Below are 21,933 nucleotides of genomic sequence, written 5' to 3'. Positions count from 1 at the left end.
AGTACAAAAGTCAAGGAGAAGCATATGACAGAAACGTATTACTTCCCTGATCTCAAGAGGCGCTCTAGCGACTGACGCTAGAGACTGCGGTCTTTAGCCTCCTTGTTATAGCGCCCGACTTCCATGCCGGCAGACCCTGGTTCAAGTCCAGCTTAGAGCGGGCGGTTCGAACAGGAGGGGTTACATTGGATCTGTGATCTGGATGGGATTGAGGTTTAGGGGGGTGAGTGTAATGGATGTGCGTGTAAACCTCACTCCCCTGATTTCAAGAGGCTTTTTAACGACTGATGCTAAAGACTTTGATCTTTAGCCTCCTTGTTAGAGCGCCCGACTCCCATGCCAGCGGACCCGGGTTTGAGTCCCACTTAGAGCGGGTGGCTCGAACAGGAGAGTTTACACTACCCATAGTATGTTTGCAGTATTCTGTATACATTTAGTACTTTATTGGCATGATTGTGTTTACATACAATATTGCCAAAGCATTATACAAAAAAACAAGTAATTATAAGAAAAATAACTAATTAAATTAAATGCAAAATAATTTACCAATTAATTTACAATTAATAATGCTTATCTCGTACACATTTCACTGCTGCACACCACATTTTGTTTTTACCAGAAAGTCTTCAAAAGTTCAGGCAGACACTGCTGTGTTTTTTTCTATATGCATTCAGAAGCCATGTAGAACAATGTTGTGACTTGAATAAGACATGCTGTTGGCTTATAACCTCAGCGTTTTACATAATCATTAATATCTTTGTACGTTATTGTTCACAGCCAATTAACGTTTGACCTCACTGTGGATGTTTCACTTCTGGAGTGAATCAAACCCATACACTTCCGTATGGTTATTGTGACCCATGGTTGCACTAGTGGAAATTCAACTAAATATGAAAGAACTCAGATGAAATATTTATTTCTGTATCTACATTGTATGGAGTTTTTATATATAAAACATGAAACATCAAGGCTTCGGCAATCATTGTGCTGCTGAGATTCTGCATATCCATCACAAGTGCTTGATGCATACAATGAGATAAAAACATTCGTTCACACAAAGAAGACAGGACAAACATACATAATTAACAACACAGATTCATTATGAATGAGCTCCAGTGACTAATCTGTGCAATTATCCGAAGCCGGTATGAAGCTTTTCTCCAACCGTCTTATCACATTTGACACCGAATCCGACAGTCATGTCCATCTCTTGAGACCAAGTGCTCGATTGTCCAGCACTATCCTGTTAGCCACAGTTCATTTGCTACATATTTAATATCCCTTTGCAATTTCTCAGAGATGGAGTCATTAATAAAGTGAGCATATTCATTGCTGCTTAACTGTGACGATAAATGGATAGCAATGACTCACTTTGTATGCAACACCAAACTGCACTTTGATTTCTGAATTCTTTATCATACATTGTCCTCACTGAACTTCACTTCAGGATGAATATGCTGGAAAGAATGAGATGAAATCTTTTGCGTTTTTTTTTTTTTTTTTTTTTTTTCACTAAAAAAATCTCCTGATGACATCTTCTTAAACCAAGTTCTGTATGTTTAACGTGGGAGTTTGATTAGCATGAAAGAGCCACATCTGGATTCACACTTGGCTTTATTGCTCGGTCTGATTTAATTGTACCCTCCTCCCACTATCCCAGCAGGTCTTGTTTCCAAACAAGGCTCATTGTAAAAATGAGCTTGTGGCAACTTTTCTGCAAAACAATATTTCGCTGCTTCTTGCATGGTTTGCCAAACTTTAAAAGTGAATTGTCCAGTGAAATGCTCTAAAAGCAAGTTCAGTTTTACCCAAAACACATGAACTTGAATCTGGCAACATTTTATTACATTGGTTGTCGAACGTATTGTGTCTGTATCTGGTCAGTTGCACTACACTCTAAAAAATGCTGGGTTGTTTCAACTCAAATTTGGGTCAAATATGGACAAACCCAATTGTTAGGTTAAAAATGTAATTTAAAAATTTAACCCAAAGGTTCGGTTTGTCCATTTTTTTTACCCAAATTTGAGTTGAAACAACCTAGCATTTTTTTATTTTTAGAGTTTTAGAGTGTAAAAAGTTAATGCTCTTTTGAGTGATGCAGGTATGACGTCAGAACCCGGAAGACTAATTCCCTGCTGGTTCCATTGAGATTTTCCTATGGGGCTTTATAATGTTTTTCTTTTTTTTCTTTCTATGTGTAAAATAAAGCCTGTGGTAAACATAACTTGACTATACTCTACTGACTATACACTGATTGAATGATCAGTTTTAAGCTAAAACTAGTTGAAAACTTTTAAAAATGTCTCAACACAGCTGCTGCTAGTGCTCATGATGGTGCTTTCATTGATGATGCAAATATACTGCAGTTCAAAGCCAAATAATTGAATGTTAAAAAGAGTAGGCCCATGTGTGTAGTTTTCTTGTGTGTTTTATACACCCCTGGGTGGCATTAACCCATCTGTGTGCCAGCAGCCATATCACCCTGTAGCCCAAGACTGGTTGCCCACTGAAGCTAAGCAGGGCTGAGCCTGGTTAGTACCTGGATGGGAGACCTCCTGGGAAAACTAGGTTGCTGCTGGAAGTGGTGTTAGTGAGGCCAGCAGGGGGTGCTCACCCTGTGGTCTGTGTGGGTCCTAACACCCCAGTATAGTGATGGGGACACTATACTGACAAAAAGCACCGTCCTTCGGATGAGACGTTAAACCGAGGTCCTGACTCTCTGTGGTCATTAAAAATCCCAGGATGTCCTTCGAAAAGAGTAGGGGTGTAACCCCGACATCCTGGCCAAACTTGCCCATTGGCCTCTGTCCATCATGGCCTCCTAATCATCCCTATACACTGATTGGCTTCCTCACTCTGTCTCCTCTCTACCAATAAGCTGGTGTGTGGTGGGCGTACTGGCGCAATATGGCTGCCGTCGCATCATCCAGGTGGATGCTGCACATTGGTGGTGGTTGAGGAGATTCCCCCTTCAATATGTAAAGTGCTTTGAGTGCCCAGAAAAGCGCTATATAAATGTAAGGATTATTATTATTATTAAACTCCTGTGATCTAAGCTGCTCTCCCAAAGGTCGGAGGTTTGATCTCAAGTGAGAAGCAGGATTGAGCCCCAGAGATCCTGAGATCATAATCTGGCTTTATCACTGCTGTGTTCTGGGTCAGACGCTTAACCTTATGTCGCTCCATAGGGACCACCTCTAGAATTGACCCTATATAAAAGTGTCTGCTGCTAAATGTCAAATTATCTAAATCTGTCTCAGCTCAATTAAAGCCACAGGTGCTGCAGGCTCAGGTCAGCGATTTCAAAGTCAAGATTAATTCATGTCACATACACAATATATTTTTAGGTCATCTCAGGAAGGGAACTTCAACATTCTGCTTCAGGGTCAGCATTTACATTTGATGTTTTCATTCTTTGTAGTTTTAAATTTGAGCACAGTCGCTCAAAGGCTTATTTATGAAGTGGTTTCATTTCATTAGGTCACTGCTAAACTTTCTGAAAAAAAAAAAAAAAAAAAAAAAAAAATATATATATATATATATATATATATATATATATATATATATATATATATAAACTATACAAAATGTAGCAATTTTCTGAGAAAATGCAGCATTTGTCTTTGTACAGTAACTTCATTTTCTGTTCAAAACTGCTATTAAGTTAATATAATTAATAATTAAATTACATAAATAATTTTACTCTAAATAAAATATTTTTAAATTTAAAAAAATATGTATTCAATTATGTAATAAAAATGATTCATTACTAATTTATAATTCAATTAAATATTTTTAAAAGGGGATGTATCTCAGTCTAGCACTGTTGAACAGAAAGTTGAACAGAGTATATATATATATATATATATAGCCAAAAGTATTGGGACACCCCTCCAAATCATTGGATTCAGGTGTTCCAATCACTTCCATGGCCAAAGGTGTATAAAATCAAGCACCTAGGCATGCAGACTGCTTCTTCAAACATTTGTGAAAGAATGGGTCGCTCTCAGGAGTTAAGTGAATTCAACCGCGGTAGGTTGCCACCTGTGCAATAAGTCCATACGTGAAATTTCCTACACATTTTTACACTACTAAATAATTCTACGGCCAACTGTTAGTGGTATCATAACAAAGAACACATTTGGGATGAATTAGAGCAGAGACTGAGAGCCAGGCCTTCTCGTCCAACATCAGTGCCTGACCTCATAAATGCGCTTCTAGAAGAATGGTCACAAATCCCCATTAATATACTCCTAAACCTTGTGCAAAGCCTTCCCAGAAGAGTTGAAGCTGTAATAGCTTCAAATGGTGGGCCAACTCCATATTAAACCCTACGAATTAAGAATGGGATGTCATTAAAGTTCATGTGCACTTGAAGGCAGGCGTCTCAAAACATTTGGCACTATAGTATATGATATTAATATCACTTAATATCACTTTCCATTGTGTTATAGTTTGATGGAATATCAGTTTAAAAAAGCCACCTCTCTAATGACATCATCTCCAGGAAGTGACATCATTTTGGAGGGAATTCAACAGCCCAAACACTAGTGAGTATTAGCAATGAATTGAATTGTGGTGTTGGTTTGTGTCTCTGTAAAACATTCATCCTGTTTGATCACATCACAAAATAATTTTGATATTATTAACGTTTATTTGAAAGCAAACTTGCAAGATAACGTTTTCATGTAAGCAAAAGCCACCAATTAGCTCTTTATGTACATCCTGTTAGAAATCTTGATAATTTTCATGCCATTGTGTAAATAATTCAGTTATAATTCATTACAGTTTAAGTGTCTGAGTTTTCTCAGCCAATTTTTCTAAAGTCTGGTACAATCTTTTAAAGAAATACTTCCTTAAATTACAACACGAGTACTCAAAAGGTTCTGCAGAACAGGAATGAACCCAGTAACAAAATGAAAGCCTGAGCAAACATGTATGCAAAGTATGAATAATTTAAAAGGCACTCTGAGAATCATGACCAACAGATGGATTTATTAAATCGTCTGTACCAAACCACTTACAAACAGGGACATACTGCAAAAATTGAGCTAGGAAGAATGAAAACCACTCAGTCCATCTGACAGCGGTGTCCTGTTTCAGGGCTAGTTGCTTCTCTGCTTTCTGTAGTTTTTCTATCCGTGGAACAAGATAATGCATGTTTTGCTGAGGTGGTTGTAATATCTTAGACCTTTGCTTATGTCTGTAACCTTTTCAGATGACTTGTAATTAATAGCAGTGCTTGCAATGGTGCTTTGAGCAAACTTTTCATTATTTTTATGTTACAGAAGGAAACTGTCATTTGATCTTGTAAAACCGTTTATATGACCTTCTGTGCATTAAACAGCCCCATTCAATCCATCTGAATTACTTATTTATTATATTACATGTTCATGGATCTTATAAAGAAATATCAAGGTCAATTTTTTTTCTTTTTTTTTTCTTGGTATCTGTCAAAATAGTACAATAGTATTCTACAATGTATGTGACATCAAATAAGGGTTAGCACAAAAGTAATCTAAATGTAATCCAGAAGTAGTCAGATTATAGAGATTATATTACTGATTACAAATTTTGGCTCTAAACATATTTGTACAAAATTATTCAATCCCCAAAAGTGAAATTTTGTGTAGAATCTTTTATTCTTTATAACCTCCAATAAACTCTGTCTGTAAGTGCTTAGAAGCTTCTGTCACCTCTCTACTGCAATCTTGGCCTATTCCTCACTTTAAAAAGCTTCTAGATCACTGATAGTCTTTGGTTTCCATGTTACCACTGCTTTCTACAAATTCCATCGAATATATTCAATTAGATTTCAACCTGAAGACTGTACAGGGCACTCAATAACATTGAATAACTGATCCCTGAACCAAGCTTAAGTAAATTTGGATGTATACTTTGGGACGGCTGTCCTGCAGGAAAGTCCATTGATCATTAAGCTTCAGTCTCTGCACCAAAGGCATCATTATCTTTTCAAAAGAATTCATGATGTCCTTCATACCATGGGCGTAGGTTTAGGGGGGGGGACGCTGGGTACTAATCCCTATCAATATTTTGAGATGACAAATTTGTCCCCACCAATATTTAGCAAGCTCCTTTGAACTGCTATTTGGATCTTTGCACTGCTATTTGGATCGATTCTTACGGCCAGGACGACGATAGTACAAGAAACGCCGTAATTTGGCGGCGGGGTATCTGACAGGCTACACGCGCGGGCCGGGACTACTTTTGTGCTTGCACAAGCAGTGTGTGTGTGTGTGTGTGTGTGTGTGTGTGCGCGCGCATGTTGACGACGCCGACAGTAAGTTACCAGGGCTGTCTCTCTGCCACATACAAAGGCCAGAGTAAAAACATTTTAATATTACGTTTTTTTTGCCCCTTTTTGTACTTTGTAGATGCCACCCAAGAAGAAGAAAGGGGACATAAGTAGTGTAAGTAGGCAAAATAACTAGCTAGCCACACAAATAAACTAGCAGTAGTGACTGACCAGGCTTTCAAATGCAGATTCTACTGTGGAAAATAGTATTAACTGGTGATAGTATGTGTTACCCAGGATGATAGAATGCTACGTTAGCAAGTAACTGAATGTCCCCACCAAAGCTGAGACCAAACCTACGCCCATGCTTCATACAGCAAGATATCTACTTCCTGCAATAGCAAAGAACCTCCATAACCATGGAGATGGTGTTTACACATCTTCAAAATGTTCATTACTCTTAATGCAAAAAATGTACAAAAATACTACCATGATGTGCAGTGATGGTCAGAATTATTGGCACCCTTGGTAAATATGATCAAAGATGACTGTAAAAATAAATCTGCATTGTTTATCCTTTTGATCTCTAATTCATAAAATTAGCAAAAGTCTAACCTTTCATTGATGAAAAAGAATTGAAAGTGGGGGGAAAGTCACATTATGAAATTCATGTTTATCTACAAAACATGCTGGCCACAATTATTGGCACCCTTTTATTCAATAATTTTTGCAACCTCCTTTTGCCAAGAAAACAGCGCTCACTCTTCTTCTATAATGCCTGATAAGTTTGGAGAACACCTGGCAAGAGATCTGAGACCATTCCTTCATGCATAATCTCTCCAGATCCTTCAGATTCCCACATCCGTGTTGGTGCTTCTTCTCTTCAGTTCACTCCACTCATTTTCTTTAGGGTTCAGGTCAAGGAACTGGAATGGCCATGGCAGAAGCTTCATTTTGGGCTCATTGACACATTTTTGTGTTTGTTTTGGATCATTGTCCTAATAGAAGATCCAACCACGGCCCATTATTGGATTTCTAGCAGAAGCGGTCAGGTTTTGAATTTTTATCTGTTGGTATTTGATAGAATCCATGATACCATGTATCTGAACAAGATGTCCAGGACCTCCAAGAGAAAAATATGCCCACAACGTTAAAGATCCAGCAGTATATTTAACCATGGGCATGGGACACTTTTTATCCATGTGTGCACCAAACCCATCTGCTGGGTTTGCTGCCAAAAACCTTTTTTTTTAGTTTCATCTGACCATAGAAGCTGGTGTCATTTGAAGTTCCAGTCTTGACTGACAACTGAATATGCTGGAGTTTGTTTCTGCATAAAAGCAGAGGATTTTTCTTGAAACCCTCCTCAACAACTTGGGGATGTAAGTGCTGTTTGATAAATTTGTTTTAGGCTCTCTGAGACTCAAAACTCAACTAATCTCTGCAATTCTCCAACTGTGATCCTTGGAGAGTCTTTGGCCACTCAAACTTTCCTCCTCACCATGCATTACTACAATTTAGACACTCGTCCTCTTCCAGGCAGATTTGTAACATCTTTAGTAGGGGTGTAACGGTACACAAAACTCACGGTTCGGTACGTACCTCGGTTTTGAAGTCACGGTTCGGTACAGTTTTCGGTACAGCAGGTGGAGAGAAAACTACACATAAAATTGCTTTTTTTGTTATTAAACAGAGGTTTACTGAACAAATTGTGTTTTTGTCTTTAAATATATTAAATTAAATTAAAACTAAAAGTTTCTTAAGGATAAAAAAATGATCTCTGCTAATGCTATAAACTATGTAGGGAGCCCTAACTTGAAAGAAGCCCAAACTATTAGCCTAAATTCAATTGCTTTTTATTTTTAGATAAAATAATCAACACTCAGATAACAAATTGTATGCAAACCTGTAAGCTGCACCTAAGGCAGTTTTTGCATTAACTTCTAAATGTTTTTACTCCAATTCGTTGTTGAAATATAATCATTTCTACACAGTGGCTGTTATTTTAACATCAGATTTATTTAAACATACATTAAATAGCCTAATCAGGATATCACTAAAGGATTAAGTAAAATAATGAATATATTGGCTAATACAGTGCATATATTAAGCGAAAGAGTTTATTTCTCTAGCGAACTAACAAGCTGTGAACACTGAATGGCTTTTCTGAGGTAAATGCATCATGACATATTGTTGAATAGGACGCTTTCATTGATGTCTTTCCACCGTTGAAACACTGAATGAGCGATTACATGAGATATGACCGTTTCAGTAAGTTGTACTGAATCTTGCAACATACCTTCAGATGTTCTTTCATGTTTATTCTGTAACTAGTATTAAGGAGGAAGAGATGAACACACTCACTTTCGCTCCGCGCTCGCGCTGCCGGTTGAACTGAGGCGCCTGTAAAGTGATCTGTCACCCCACATCAAAGCACGTCAAAATGGCATTTTCTGTTTAAACTTCAATAATTCGTGGACAGAATTTGAAGGATGACACTTTGTTTCTTATCGAAAGTAATAAAACGCAGAGCTTATTGCGGTTATTGGTGGTGAATATTGGTTGCAATGTAATGCTTCGGTACACACGTGCACCGTACCGAAAGCCCTGTACCGAAACGGTTCGGTACAAATACGTGTACCGTTACACCCCTAATCTTTAGTTAATTGGAACTTCTCAATTATTGCCCTGATGGTGAAAATGGGGATTTTCAGTGCTTTAGCTATTTTTTTACAGCCACTTTCTATTTTGTGAAGCTCAACAATCTTTTGCTGCACATCAGAACTATATTGTTTGGTTTTACTCATTGTGATAAATGTTTAAGGGAATTCGGCCTCTGTGTTTCCTCATGTTTATACTCCCGCGGAACAGGAAGTCATGGCTGGACAATTTCATGTTCATGATCACCCTGGTGTGCTAAAAGAATGTAAATATGATTGGGAATATACTTCAGAGATATTTTACTCATAAAATATTCTAGGGGTGCCAATAATTGTGGCCAAAGTGTTTTGGAGAAAAACATTTGTTTCATAATCTGATTTTCCCCCCACTTTCAGTTATTTTCCTTCAATGAAATGTTAGATTTTTGCTAATTTTATAAATTAAAGATCAAAAGGATAAACAATTCAGAATTATTTTTATAGTCATTTTTTATCATATTTGCCAAGGGTGCCAATAATTCTGACCACCACTGTACTTACAATTGTACTTTACAATTTAAATAATATAATAATATATTAAAAAATACTGAATATTTCCCTAATTTATGTTCTTTTGTATTTGGGGTGATCCTGGACATTTGGTGATTATTTTTATGAGAATCATTTTGTAATATTAAGGAGTTTAAGGTTTCACTGTAAGCCTTATGACCCAATTTTATGACCTCAGTGAACATCATCAAAGCTTGACAGAGATGATTAATCTATTATGGATAAAAATGAGAATGTTCTACTCCCTGATCCTCAGAATACATGTTTAAAACCGCTCGATTAAATTATAGTTCGTAGTCCTTTGTTTTCTTTTTATAAATGGTAGATATCAAACCTCAAATGCATCATTTAATGTGCATTAATTTAAGAGTTTCTCTTTAGGAAATTTCATTTAGGTCTTTAGTTTGCTCAACCTTGCACATATAAGCATAAAGCATCTACAGCACAAAAGAGAATGATGTACTCATATATAACTGACCCGTTTAGAGGTTTCTGTCTTGCTTAGTAACCGCTGTTGAGTTTAGAAGAATGTCCAGAGCAAATGAATCCTTGTATGACATTGGTGATCACTTAAACGGACAGATCTCTGCAAAATGTTATATAATTATCTTTTGAGTAGGTAAAATAACAGTAATATCTCTAGATTTGTCTGTAGATGAAATGGTTATGATATTTGGAAGATTTTTTATTTTGGTTAAAAAAGGCTCTTTCATCAAAGCATTCAAAAATCTGGTGTGCAGACACATTTTCCAAACGTTTTTTATTATTCTAAAACACATTTATTAATCTGGAATATATTAATATTTTAACCTACTTAAATGTAGATGAGAATTAGAACTTATGTAAAGGAATAGTTCACAGGAAAAATTCAAAATCAGTATTTACTCACCTGCATGTAGTTCCAAACACATTCTTTTTCTCTGACAGATTTTCCAAATCTTCTGAAGCCATATGTTAACTGATGTCATTGGTTCTTGCATGTCTCATTATTGACAACACATTTGAATTGGTGAGGGTCCTGTATAGGGCAACATTTTCAGTGAATAGCAGTGATTTAAAGCTTTCAAGGCTATGAATATAGTGTTCGAGTCATTTGAAGCACAATGGGAGCATTTTTGGAGCTCAACTGCCCCAGTTCAAAATATCTTCATTTGTTTTCCAAAAAAAACACAGCAAGTAGTCTATCACTGGCAGTAGTTAAACAGTATGATGAACTGCTGCCCTCACAAGCCAAGAAGTGCATTAGCACTCAAGGACTATCGATTTTAACTTAGCAAAAATTTGAAAACTTTTCACTTGCAAAACACCTGTGGTTCCAGATTAATATCCAACAGTGAACTAATGAAATATTTACTGAAAGACCTGCAGGAGGCAATCAAAGTAGATTTTGGATGAAATATCATGAGGGCGACATCATTCTGGCTCCTGTCGGCTTGGCTCTGTCCATATGACACGAGATCTGTCCGACGTCTGGAGTTCAGACAACAGCCTGTGATGATAAAGAGCGGCAATCTGTCCAGGTCATCATCTGATGACCGTCTGATGTGAGACTCACTCATTATATTGTAGGAAAAGAAATCACACATGGGATCTCAGTTGTTTCTCCTAGATAGGAGTGAAAATGTTTCCTAACTCTTGATTTTCAGACTTTGCTGGACCACAGAAATTTTACACAAGTCTCCTCTAGAGTTTCAGAGAAGGTCTCAAACTGTATTCAGATACACCAAGATATACAAACTCAAACATTTCTCCATTTGCTCTCCATATAATCTCGTCTAGGAGAATTAATATAAGATGTAAGATATAATTTATGACTTGTTTCCCATAAACAGATTTGCCAAGACACCAAATGTCTGTCATTATCTCTATATCAGCATTATTTCAATATTATTTATATTTTATCATTTTTTTTATTATTTTTGAATGATATTTTCTGCTTTGATTTTTAATCTTAAAGTTTTACAAATGTTGATCATTTTTCGTTATTTTGGGAAATAATAATTTTTGTAACTATTTGCAAACAATATTTGCATTAATTTGCATTAAAATATGCATACATGTTAGGCTACTTTTATTTGTATGCCTAATGTCGAAAATGTAAAAGTGTCTCATCACACTCGGTTAGGAATCATGCAAATGCATATTTTCATTTTAACACTTTTAATGCAAAACATGTTTTAAATGTTTTGCTATTTACACCTTACCTCACTCTCTTTCAATGTTAAACAGACGCATCATGCTGGAATTCCCTCTCTAATTCGGTGAACAGTAAACCCTGCCTACTTTGATTTGATTGGCCATCTCTGTCATTTTCACATTGACGAACGCTGTTATGCTGTGTTCACACCAAACGCGAATAGAGCGTCTGGCTCGAATGATTTCAATGTTAAGTCAATGTACAGACGCGTTTACGCGCGTCTGGAGGTCTCGCGGCGCGAATGAGGCATTTAGCGCGGTGCAGAAGACGCGAATTCGCCTCATTCGCGTGTCTAGTTCGCGCGAATGACGCGAATTGAGCGTTTCACGCGATACGCGCGAATGGTGCTTTTTGTGCATTTAGCATTCAACATCAGCCATCTTGCAAACAGACAACCGCCTAGCACTTGCCCCTCCCACAAGAAGCGGATTTTGCTTCAAACGCTTGTTTTTTACGTGCGTCTATTTCGCTCTAGACGCGCGAATGCATTCGAAATGTTCAAGCGGCAAACTAGACGCGTCTATTTTGACGCCCTATTCGCGTTTTGTGTGAACACAGCATTAGACCACTGAGCCAGACCAGTCACCAAAATGTAACTTTTAAACCTTTTTGTCATCCTAACAACACACAGAGCGCTGCGTAAATGAAGTCCAGCAGAGCAGTGCAAGAATTTAAAATATTGGGGAGGACGATTTGGCCATTTCTAATTATTGGGGAGGGGACTTGTCCCCCTCATTGTCTATGGTGGTTTACGGCCATGACTTAAACTGAACAAAAATGAGAAATCTTGCCTAGAAAACTAGTGAAAATTTCTGAATATGCTAATTTGTGTCTGCCATGTAAGCAAACATATCGGATATTCCTGTCAATGTGAGTCATGCATCATTGAAAAAGCGACGGTGGTGAATGACGTCAACTCAGGTGCACACCAACCGTGATCACATGACACTTTTCAGTGTCTAGGCTGCAACAAGGGCTCTCCTCTTTTTTTTTTCTCTGCCTTAAGAGACCAATGTTTTGCTGACCTTTAAAAATGGTGCAGAAAGCAAAAGCTTGTATTATCATTTTGTCTGCATCCATTGCAAGATGCACAGTTTTTACTTTCTTTTCAGCCTAAGCTTTTCCAGGTCAATATGTCTGGGTTGTTTCGCCAAGTGTATAGTGTAAATGCAGATATCAGATATGGGTCACTTTTAAAAGAAGATGTAAGCTGGTCGTGAAAACATTTAGATATAGTCAACAAATCGGTATTGGGCATGAAGACTTGCAGAGTCACATTGTGCTTCCTAAGATGAGAACATGCTTCTCTGTGGTTGTCTTGTTAGAAGATCTGTTATAATAGATATTCAAGTCTTAGAAGATGTACAGATAATTTCACTAAGACATCAGAGATTGTGGTTTGAGACCATCAGCAGCGTTCCGGTGCAATTAGGGACCTATTTCCAGTAGCCAGTGAGTGAGTGTTGGTCAAGAAAACATCTTTTCATCACAGACCTACATAAGAAAGGCATGATTTTCTCAATAAGTGTTTATGTGGTTTACAGCACATGCAGTATGAAAATTGTCTGAAGATGACAGAGGCATTAGCATTGGCTGGCATTATCTCTGTCTTTATGGAGACCCTTATCGTTAGCTCAGTAATGAAGGAAGTGTTATCAGCTTTCATCCAAATGCTCTTCTTTGGCTTAATGTTCTATGAAGATCCTTCTAGCAATCAGTGGTTTTCTGAAGTGCACAGATTTGATCTGATTTGCTTTTTTCTGTCGTAATATTAATATTTTGTGTATGTGTTAACATATTTTATCCTACCCAGTTCAAACATGGATAGATGTAAGATAGGGTTACTGATAATACTGTGGCTGTGTGCTGAACTTTCAATCGATCGATCCTCACATAAATTAAATATAAACAAATTTTAAATATGAATATATGAATATATTTATATTAAATATAAAACTTAAAAAAAGCTTAAAGTAGTTACAAATGCGGTTAAATGTCAAAATAACGGCAATATCATACATTATAGATTTGTGTGGGGTGGGGTTAAATTAAGCACAGTCTGCTGTGACGTCATAATCATGGTGCATTGTGGTCTACGGATCTGCCTGTAGTGTACATGTTGAGTAGACTTGCTCCCTCGGTCAAAATCAAGGGGTTTAAGTGTCTATCCAAGTAAACTTTCCTCAGCCACTTGACGAAGTTGAATGCACTTCAAAATGGCGATTTGGATTCCCTTGAGGGGAAGTGCTTAGGGAAGTTTGTGAGTGCATGTCTAAAATTGGACGCAGTCATAGTATTCAGATTTACCATGATACATTCACCTCATAAATCCAGACATGCCAACATGTACGCATTTTGCGTAGCGGGTACGCATTTTGACCTCAAAGTACACTGGTACGATTTGTCACTCTATACTAAGCAAAACCCTGGCTCTGTGCACACATATTACTCAAATCCAGCAAAAGAAAGAGTTCGACCAATCATAGCACTGGGTTCATTTCCCCAAATAGCAAGAGGGGATGATTGACAAATGCGTACGGCCTATCAATAAAAAGAGACTGCAAATCGACAGCAACACAAAATCCCACTCGATCCCTCCTTCCGCTCCTGCTGTCTGACAGTGACTGAATTCTCAAGCGAGGACAGTACAGTAGTCACTGTTCTTTTAACTCCTTAAGGTAAACGGATATAAAATGCTCAAGTAATGTTGAACAACAAATCTAAATAAAATTTAAATTGCTATATGGCTTAGTGATTATGAAAATGCTGTGATATGTATCTGACTGACAAGCATGAGACTTGAGAAACAGGCGTTTATATATTTATTCCCAGTGTTCAGAAACAAATAGCCTACAACTAATACTAACTAAAGCACCTAATTATGTTACATAGCCTACTTATTTTGTTGTCTCGGTACTGCACGAGCTCTCTCTCAAAAACACAAACGTGTGGGTGCACACAGAGAGATGGAAGATCATTGAAAAATGAAAGTTGACGTGCTTGGTATAAAATTTGTTCTTGTGTGTGTTATTTTTTGTGTCAGAAAACATTTTGAATTATCCATCCGTGTTTTTAAGATTTGTTAAATGACGGATGCTTTAGTTAACACAACCCCTCATTATATGTCGGACTAACTTCTTCTTGATATTCTTGAATACTCAATACATTTTGCTCTTATTGGTCTTTTCTATTCATTTTCAACTGTTTTCTATAAATATGTTTGTATTGGCTAACCTTTATTCAGCGAATGTTTGTCTTGTTTATAATGTGCAATGATCAAATTAAAAGACAGAACGTTACAAAGAGAAAACCATTTTTTCTGTGGGATTTAGTATCATATTTGCATATTGGAATAATAAATTAAGTATTTTAAATGAATCACGTGGAAACTCAATGTTTTTACTTTTTTCTAAGAGTTTCTTAATTTTACACTAGTTTTCATTTAAAAACCTGTATAAACGACTCGACTGTCAGGTTAGTCGTAGTATGTAAATATAGCCTACTTGAAATTGCAAACAAAAACAATATTTTAGTACATATTAAATAATTGAATGTGATTCACTTGTGGTTGTCAGTTTGTATAAGCAAACATTATGCAATGCAATATTAAAGCTGCAGTAGGTAACTTTTGTAAAAATGTATTTTTTACATATTTGTTAAACCTGTCATTATATCCTGACAGTAGAATATGAGACAGATAATCTGTGAAAAAATCAAGCTCCTCTGGCTCCTCCCAGTGGTCCTATTGCCATTTGCAGAAATACACCGCTCCCGGTAAGAAACAACCAATCAGAGCCAGGAGGAGTGTCTTAGCAGTGTCAATCAAGCTCGCGTGCGCTGATCACACCCCTCTCATGCACAGCGCGATGCGTGCAGGCGTTCAAATTCAAGATTACCGGTGTGCCGCAGCTTTGCTTATGGTGGACAAACAATCCAAACGGCCAATTCCTCGAGTGGCTCCTGCTCATTAAATAAAGACGGGTAAACGGAAAAAGACAGATGAAGATGATAAAAAAGCCAAAAAGAAAGAATTAGATAGAGCCCGAAATAAAACAAGGGTAAATATTGGAGTGGCTTTTTCGAAGTGGAGGGAGCTACGTGTCCTGAAAGGATTAAAAACCGATGCAGAGTTAGCCACGTTTCTGCTTGACAAGTAAGTATCCCTGCTTGATTTGTTTCATTTTTTAAGAACTACACAACTAAGATCATTTCAAAACAGGCCCTCCCGTCCCCTGCCTGATGCTTCCTCTTCTCCCCGCTCGTTGACTCCTCGAAGTCGCTGTGGGTGTGAATTCCTCGTCGGAGCCCATTGACTCAGTGTCAAAACTCTAGCCGCATAACATACAGACAAAATGTCACGCACTGTGCAAAGTAATAACTAGCTAGTAAGATAATATAACTAGCTAGTTATTTATTACTTATAGAAATAGTGCAGCGTCATATAGTTACATTACGTGTATTGCAAAATACGTAATGTTTTGAGGACCAAGTTTGTAGTCAAAGTATGGACAGACCATAGTCAATGTAAATCATATTGTTGATGTTTCGTCCGTACCAGTGGATGTGCCATAACTGTTTATCTGCCATCATCGGTGGTCCTGCTTACTAGCCTGTTATTACTAGCGCTTTCACGGCAGGCTCCGTTGTGATGGGGGAGGAGCTGTGGAGGGAGGGCTGTAGCGCAGCAAGGGGGAGTGACCTGTGAGTTGTGCTTGTTCAAATTTTCAGGCTCAGTCAACATTTTCTAAAAACTCCCTACTGCAGCTTAAATCATGAATTAAAAAAATGCTTTTGTAGCAGGTGTAGTGAAATTTTTCAATTGGGTCAAATAAAAAAAAAAAAAAAAAACTTTAACAGTCAATTAGATTTACAAAGATGTGTGTGTGTGTGTGTGTGTGTGTGTGTGTTGGAAGAACCTGTACAAGTATGTGAGCCATGAATTGTAGATCTGTCACCTTGCCAAAGACCCTTCCCAGAGTATTTAGATCTTGTTTTCATTGTAATGTCTTTCAGATCCAAATAAAAGCAATCTTGTGTATTGTATTCTCAAAAAAAAAAAAACAATCCCCGTGCCCCCCCAGATCTAATATGTGAAAACTTTAAACAAAACTTGCTAATAAGTTAACTTGTTTTAAAGTTTAGATTTTTTTTTTTTTTTTTTTTTTTTTTTTTTTTTTTTTGCTCAGTAAATACTTTTTCTCTCCCTCTCATATATATATTTTACAATGCTATTTTATACTTTTTTTTTTTTTTTTTAATGGGAGATTATCCAGTGTTAGGGAATTTCAAATAGCTTTATAAATGGTGATCCTAGGGTCAGAAAAGGCTGAAACCTGTTCCCTAGAGGATTGAAAAAGAAAACAAACTTTAACCTACAACCTCTTCCAATCCAGGTGAGCACAGGCATGGAAACAGACGTGTGACAGAATGTGTGTGAGCGGCTCACAATAGAGGTCCTTGTTTCATTACGAAGGCCACTCATGGCTTAGCAGGTGCACAAAGGTGTAATTAAAGGTTGGATCCCATTCGGACAAAGCACATGATTTTCAATATACTCATTCAGGTCACTTCGATTCTTCTGAAGCCTTTTTATTCAACAAAAGTACCATCTCTACTAATCTGTATTTCTCAGGCCTCCTCAGTATCTTCTCTTATAGCCTGAGGTTTGATCACCTGTCACAAGCTATTGTCACAACCAATTATTTTGTCAAAACCCATTCTGCTGATTTTGTAGTTCTGTGAGTTTTATCTTTATTGTAAAGGTTTGGATCAGTCAGTTGTAGATGGACTGGTGGATGAGCAGCATAAATACATCTATATAAACATACATAGCATAGTGTCAGAAATTAACATTTGCCAACTTAATTTGATTGTGTTTAGATTTTTATGAGGGCCAGTTTTATTTTACCAATCAAATGAAAAAAAAAAATTGTTATTCTTTTGTAAGATATTTCAATTAATTAATTTGATTATATTAAAGAAATAGCTCACCCACAAAATGAAAATGTTGTCATCATTTACTCACCCTCAAGTTGTTCCAAACTGGTATGAGTTTCTTTCTTCTGTTAAACACAGAAGAAGATATTTTGAACAATTTTGTTAACAAGACAGTTGATGGCACCCATTGACTTCCATAGAAGGAAAAAAAAAATACTATGGAAGTCAATGGGTGCCGTCAATATTTGCCATATAAAACACAGTATGAAATCTATTTACATTTCGTTTACCTCAAACATCTCAAAGGAATTACTATATATGCATTATAACATATATTTTCTTCTATATTTTTTATAAAACATATTTTTTATAAAACATATAAAACATATTTCATTACACTTTTTATAAAATATTATGAATATCACTTTTTATTTTTATGACTTTTGTTTTGACATTTTAACATTTGTCCTTTACCCATTTCACCAGTACCAATTTAACCCTTTTCAATAATTTTTCATGGTTCAGCTCTTATAGGGCCACTGGCACATCTTGTGCCCTGGCATAAATCAGTAAAACTTCTTTCATGGATCATATGTTTCCATTGATTGGAACATGAATGACAGAGGCTTAATTTCTTGTTAATGTAGTGCTGAAGGCTGTTGTCCTGAAAGAGAGAATGATATCCTTGATGAGTGTTCAGATGTTAATCATGCGACGGTTACGCTGTCAGGTGTCATGTTAATGTGCCGGACTGACATCAGTTCATAGTCACACCTTAACAACGTATACAGTACCGCAGTCATACAATGCAGTGTGAATGCAAAGGCGATGCGAAGGCGAATGCGACAACATAGCTCCAACTTTCTACAAATATTGCAATAGTGTTATCAACACTAGCTGGTTGTTTAGATTAGTGACTTCCAACTAGGGTTACACATAAAGGAAGAAGGAAAGGTACAAGGTAAAAAACTATTTATATGTTTAATTTTTAACTGAAATATGTTTAATTTACACTCTTAAAATTAAAGGTTCCCAAAGAGTTTTCTCAGTGATGCCGTGGAACAACCATTTTTGGATATTTTAGTGAATATTTCTTAAATTTCTTAAATATGTTTTGAAGGACATTTTAAAAAAAAAAAATCTAAAGAACGTTTTTTTCACTATTAGGAATTTGTGTAATAAAAAGATTCCATGATGTTAAAGGTGCCATCAAATTCAGTACATGGAAATGACATACAGTGAGTGTCAAACTCCATTGTTTCCTCCTTCTTATATAAATCTCATTTGTTTAAAAGACCTCCGAAGAACAGGTGAATCTCAACATAACACCAACTGTTACGTAACAGTTGGGATCATTAATATGTATGACCCCAATATTTGCATATGCCAGCCCATGATCGAAGCATTACACAAGGGCAGACAGTAACGTCTGGATCTGTGCACAGCTGAATCATCAGACTAGGTAAGCAAGCAAGGACAACAGTGAAAAATGGCAGATGGAGCAATAATAACTGACATGATCCATGGTATCATGATATTTTTAGTGATATTTGTAAATTGTCTTTATAAATGTTTCGTTAGCATGTTGCTAATGTACTGTTAAATGTGGTTAAAGTCACTATCGTGTAGCGTCTGGACCAATCAGCCACACAATTATTCATTGTATTTAATGAATTACCCATAAACTCACTCTCACTATCAAAGTTCTCTGAACTCATCCCCCTAAAACTGCAACCAGCATCCCAAGTGTAGCTAGCACACAGGCACAACTAGGTGTCCTGTTACAGTTATATGGTACTTTTATGATCCAGAAGAATGCTGTAGAGACTAGTGACTCATTCTTCCTGAGAAGGACAAATAAACTCTCTTAATCCTATGTATTCTCTATATAACCACTTGGGAAATGTATAAACATGTACCCAATTTTCCCATCTCATGACTTTCCTTTTATAGGCTTTATTCTATGTATTAATTCTCTCTTTTGAACTATTTTGGTATTAATGTTCCATAGTTGCAAATGTATAGTTAACTGAAACGACATTGGCAGCATGTTTGGTATCTACGGACTCCAACTTTTATTTCCTATTTGGTAATTTATGTTACATGTTACTAACTCTGTGACATGTTAGTATTATAGGAATCTAGAAGGTTACTCTCTCATTCATCCAATCCAGAGTCTTATGCTATTATTATGCTACAGAACAAAGACTCGTAAAACTTCCCTCCGAGGGGGCAACTCCTTATTGGCTCAGACACCCCAAGAGGGTGTGACATCTTCACCCCTTTTATTCACTGTTCACAAGATCAAACCCTTCTCTTCCTGCTCTTCCTCCTCTTCTTCTCTTTTACTGACAAATGCTGACGTCAAGATGATGCTGTAAGAAGCTAGAAGCTTCTAAGTAACCCCAAGCTTGTGCCAGGCCTCGGCCTAGACCTTCCATTCACCAAAGATCCTCTGAATCCAACTGGTTCTCTTCATCAAGACAATATCAGCAAAGATTCAATGGAAGCCTCCACAAATTGCATCAGGACAGTTTTAATTCAACTTGGAGAGACATGCAAGTATCAAACTTAGTCTCATTATTTGATACATTGAGTATCCTTACCCCTTTTAAAGAAGGGCCTGTTAAAACTAAACTGATGGTTTGCTGAAGGCTGTTGATCTGCTGAATGTCCAACAATGCTGTAACTTCCTGCTTTACTGTACTCTGCTTTAGCTCTCTCTCTCGGTAAACTGTATGCATGTATGTGTGTGAATGTTAGAGTAGTTTAAGTGTTTAGTGTAGTTAATAAAGTCTTGTTCATATCACACGTAAAGTTGTCTGTGCTTTGCGCTCATATACGGGAGTCCCTATTCATGTTGGTCCTGACTACAGGCTTTTAGTAGAATAAGATTGTTATTTCCCATAACCTGGAAATGAAAATTTCTTAGTTAATAAACAATTAACACTGTGTGTTCACTGAACAACAGGTTAATTGATTGTAATATTAATTTTATTACATTAAGTTAATTTTATTAACTGATTAAAATATTAATAATTAATTATAACTAGTTAGTAGCTAATTTGCTACAAATGGTGGAGAATGTGGGCATGAATAAACAAAGTTTATGATCTTAAACCACTGTCAACTTAAAAGTGTGCATTTGATAATTCCAGTCAGAATACATCAGACTATGCGCATTTTGGTCACTAATTGCTGGCTTGTTAGATGCCGATAAAGGGATAGCTTGAATTGACATCTCTACTGTAACTGAAAGAGTCTACTCTTGACACATTTTAGCATATGTTCAAATGGTATCAGTGTAAAGTTAATCTGATTTTAGCAAATAAATCCTAATCTCAGTATTAGAGCGTAAGTCTGTGTTGACGAAGGAATCTCAGCTCAGCGGCATGTAAACTGTACCAGAATTGATTACTCTGCTTTGGTTGGAGAAATACCAATTGCAGTATTGCTTAACCTGTTTCTGATGAATGAATCTCAGTACAGTGTTATATAAATGTAGATTTGGGTAATGCTCCCCTTTTATAGTTAAGATTGATGTCATTCATCTAAACTTTGGCTGCATCTACAAGCATAGCTACCTCTTGACCAAAACTGTGTTTCACTTGCCGAAAGGAATATCAGTATACCTGCACAAGACTGACTTAACTATATATGCTTAAACAAGCTTTGACTTACAGCAAACTGTGTAATTACCCTTTAAACAAGTACAAGACGTTGTTTAAAGTAGAGAGAAGAGTTAACATGAGTAAAATTTGCAAATACCAAAACATATTTGCATTTTACTGAATGTAATATCACGTTTTTGAAAATCTGAAAGTATAAGAATCACATTTTAACTCTGTACGTAACTAGTTTGAAATGAGCAGACAGTCTTCATGAACTGTTTGAATTGCTGTGGGGTGCATTGGTTCCCATGACAACGACTTGTCACAGGAAGTGCTAACTCATCACCTTGTGATTCCATGGTGTAAACAAACCAGGCTAGGTGGCTAAGCTAACCCCACCTAGCTACCCTTCCACTCAGGCTAAGCTAACTAATAGCTTCTACAGTTAGTGGTTAGCATCATTTATGTGAAGCCTTTAACTACAGCTTGTGTGTATGCAGTGTGAACTGATCTAAACCCATTCTGCTGTTTTAGTCACTTCTTTAAAACTTTTTATTGATTTTAATAATAAAAGCAGTCAGCTATTAATTTTTACTAGTATTATTTCTTTCATCTTTGTGATTTACTTACATCTTCCTTTTTTTCTTGTGTGGTTTAATTTCCCAATATAACCACAAGCAACTAGACATACTCTCCTTCTTGATTTTGTTTATGTACAACAGT

At 36.7% G+C, this 21,933-nt stretch overlaps 1 pseudogene; it reads left to right on the top strand.

The window, feature by feature from the left end:
• The first annotated feature begins 2,464 nt into the window (after positions 1–2,464).
• LOC137033215 (5S ribosomal RNA) lies at positions 2,465–2,581 on the top strand (annotated as a pseudogene).
• Positions 2,582–21,933: the final 19,352 nt, after the last annotated feature.

The sequence above is a fragment of the Chanodichthys erythropterus genome, chromosome 12, assembly GCF_024489055.1.
Source record: "Chanodichthys erythropterus isolate Z2021 chromosome 12, ASM2448905v1, whole genome shotgun sequence".
Classification (NCBI taxonomy): Eukaryota; Metazoa; Chordata; class Actinopteri; order Cypriniformes; family Xenocyprididae; genus Chanodichthys; species Chanodichthys erythropterus.
This window is presented reverse-complemented; position numbering and strand designations above follow the sequence as displayed.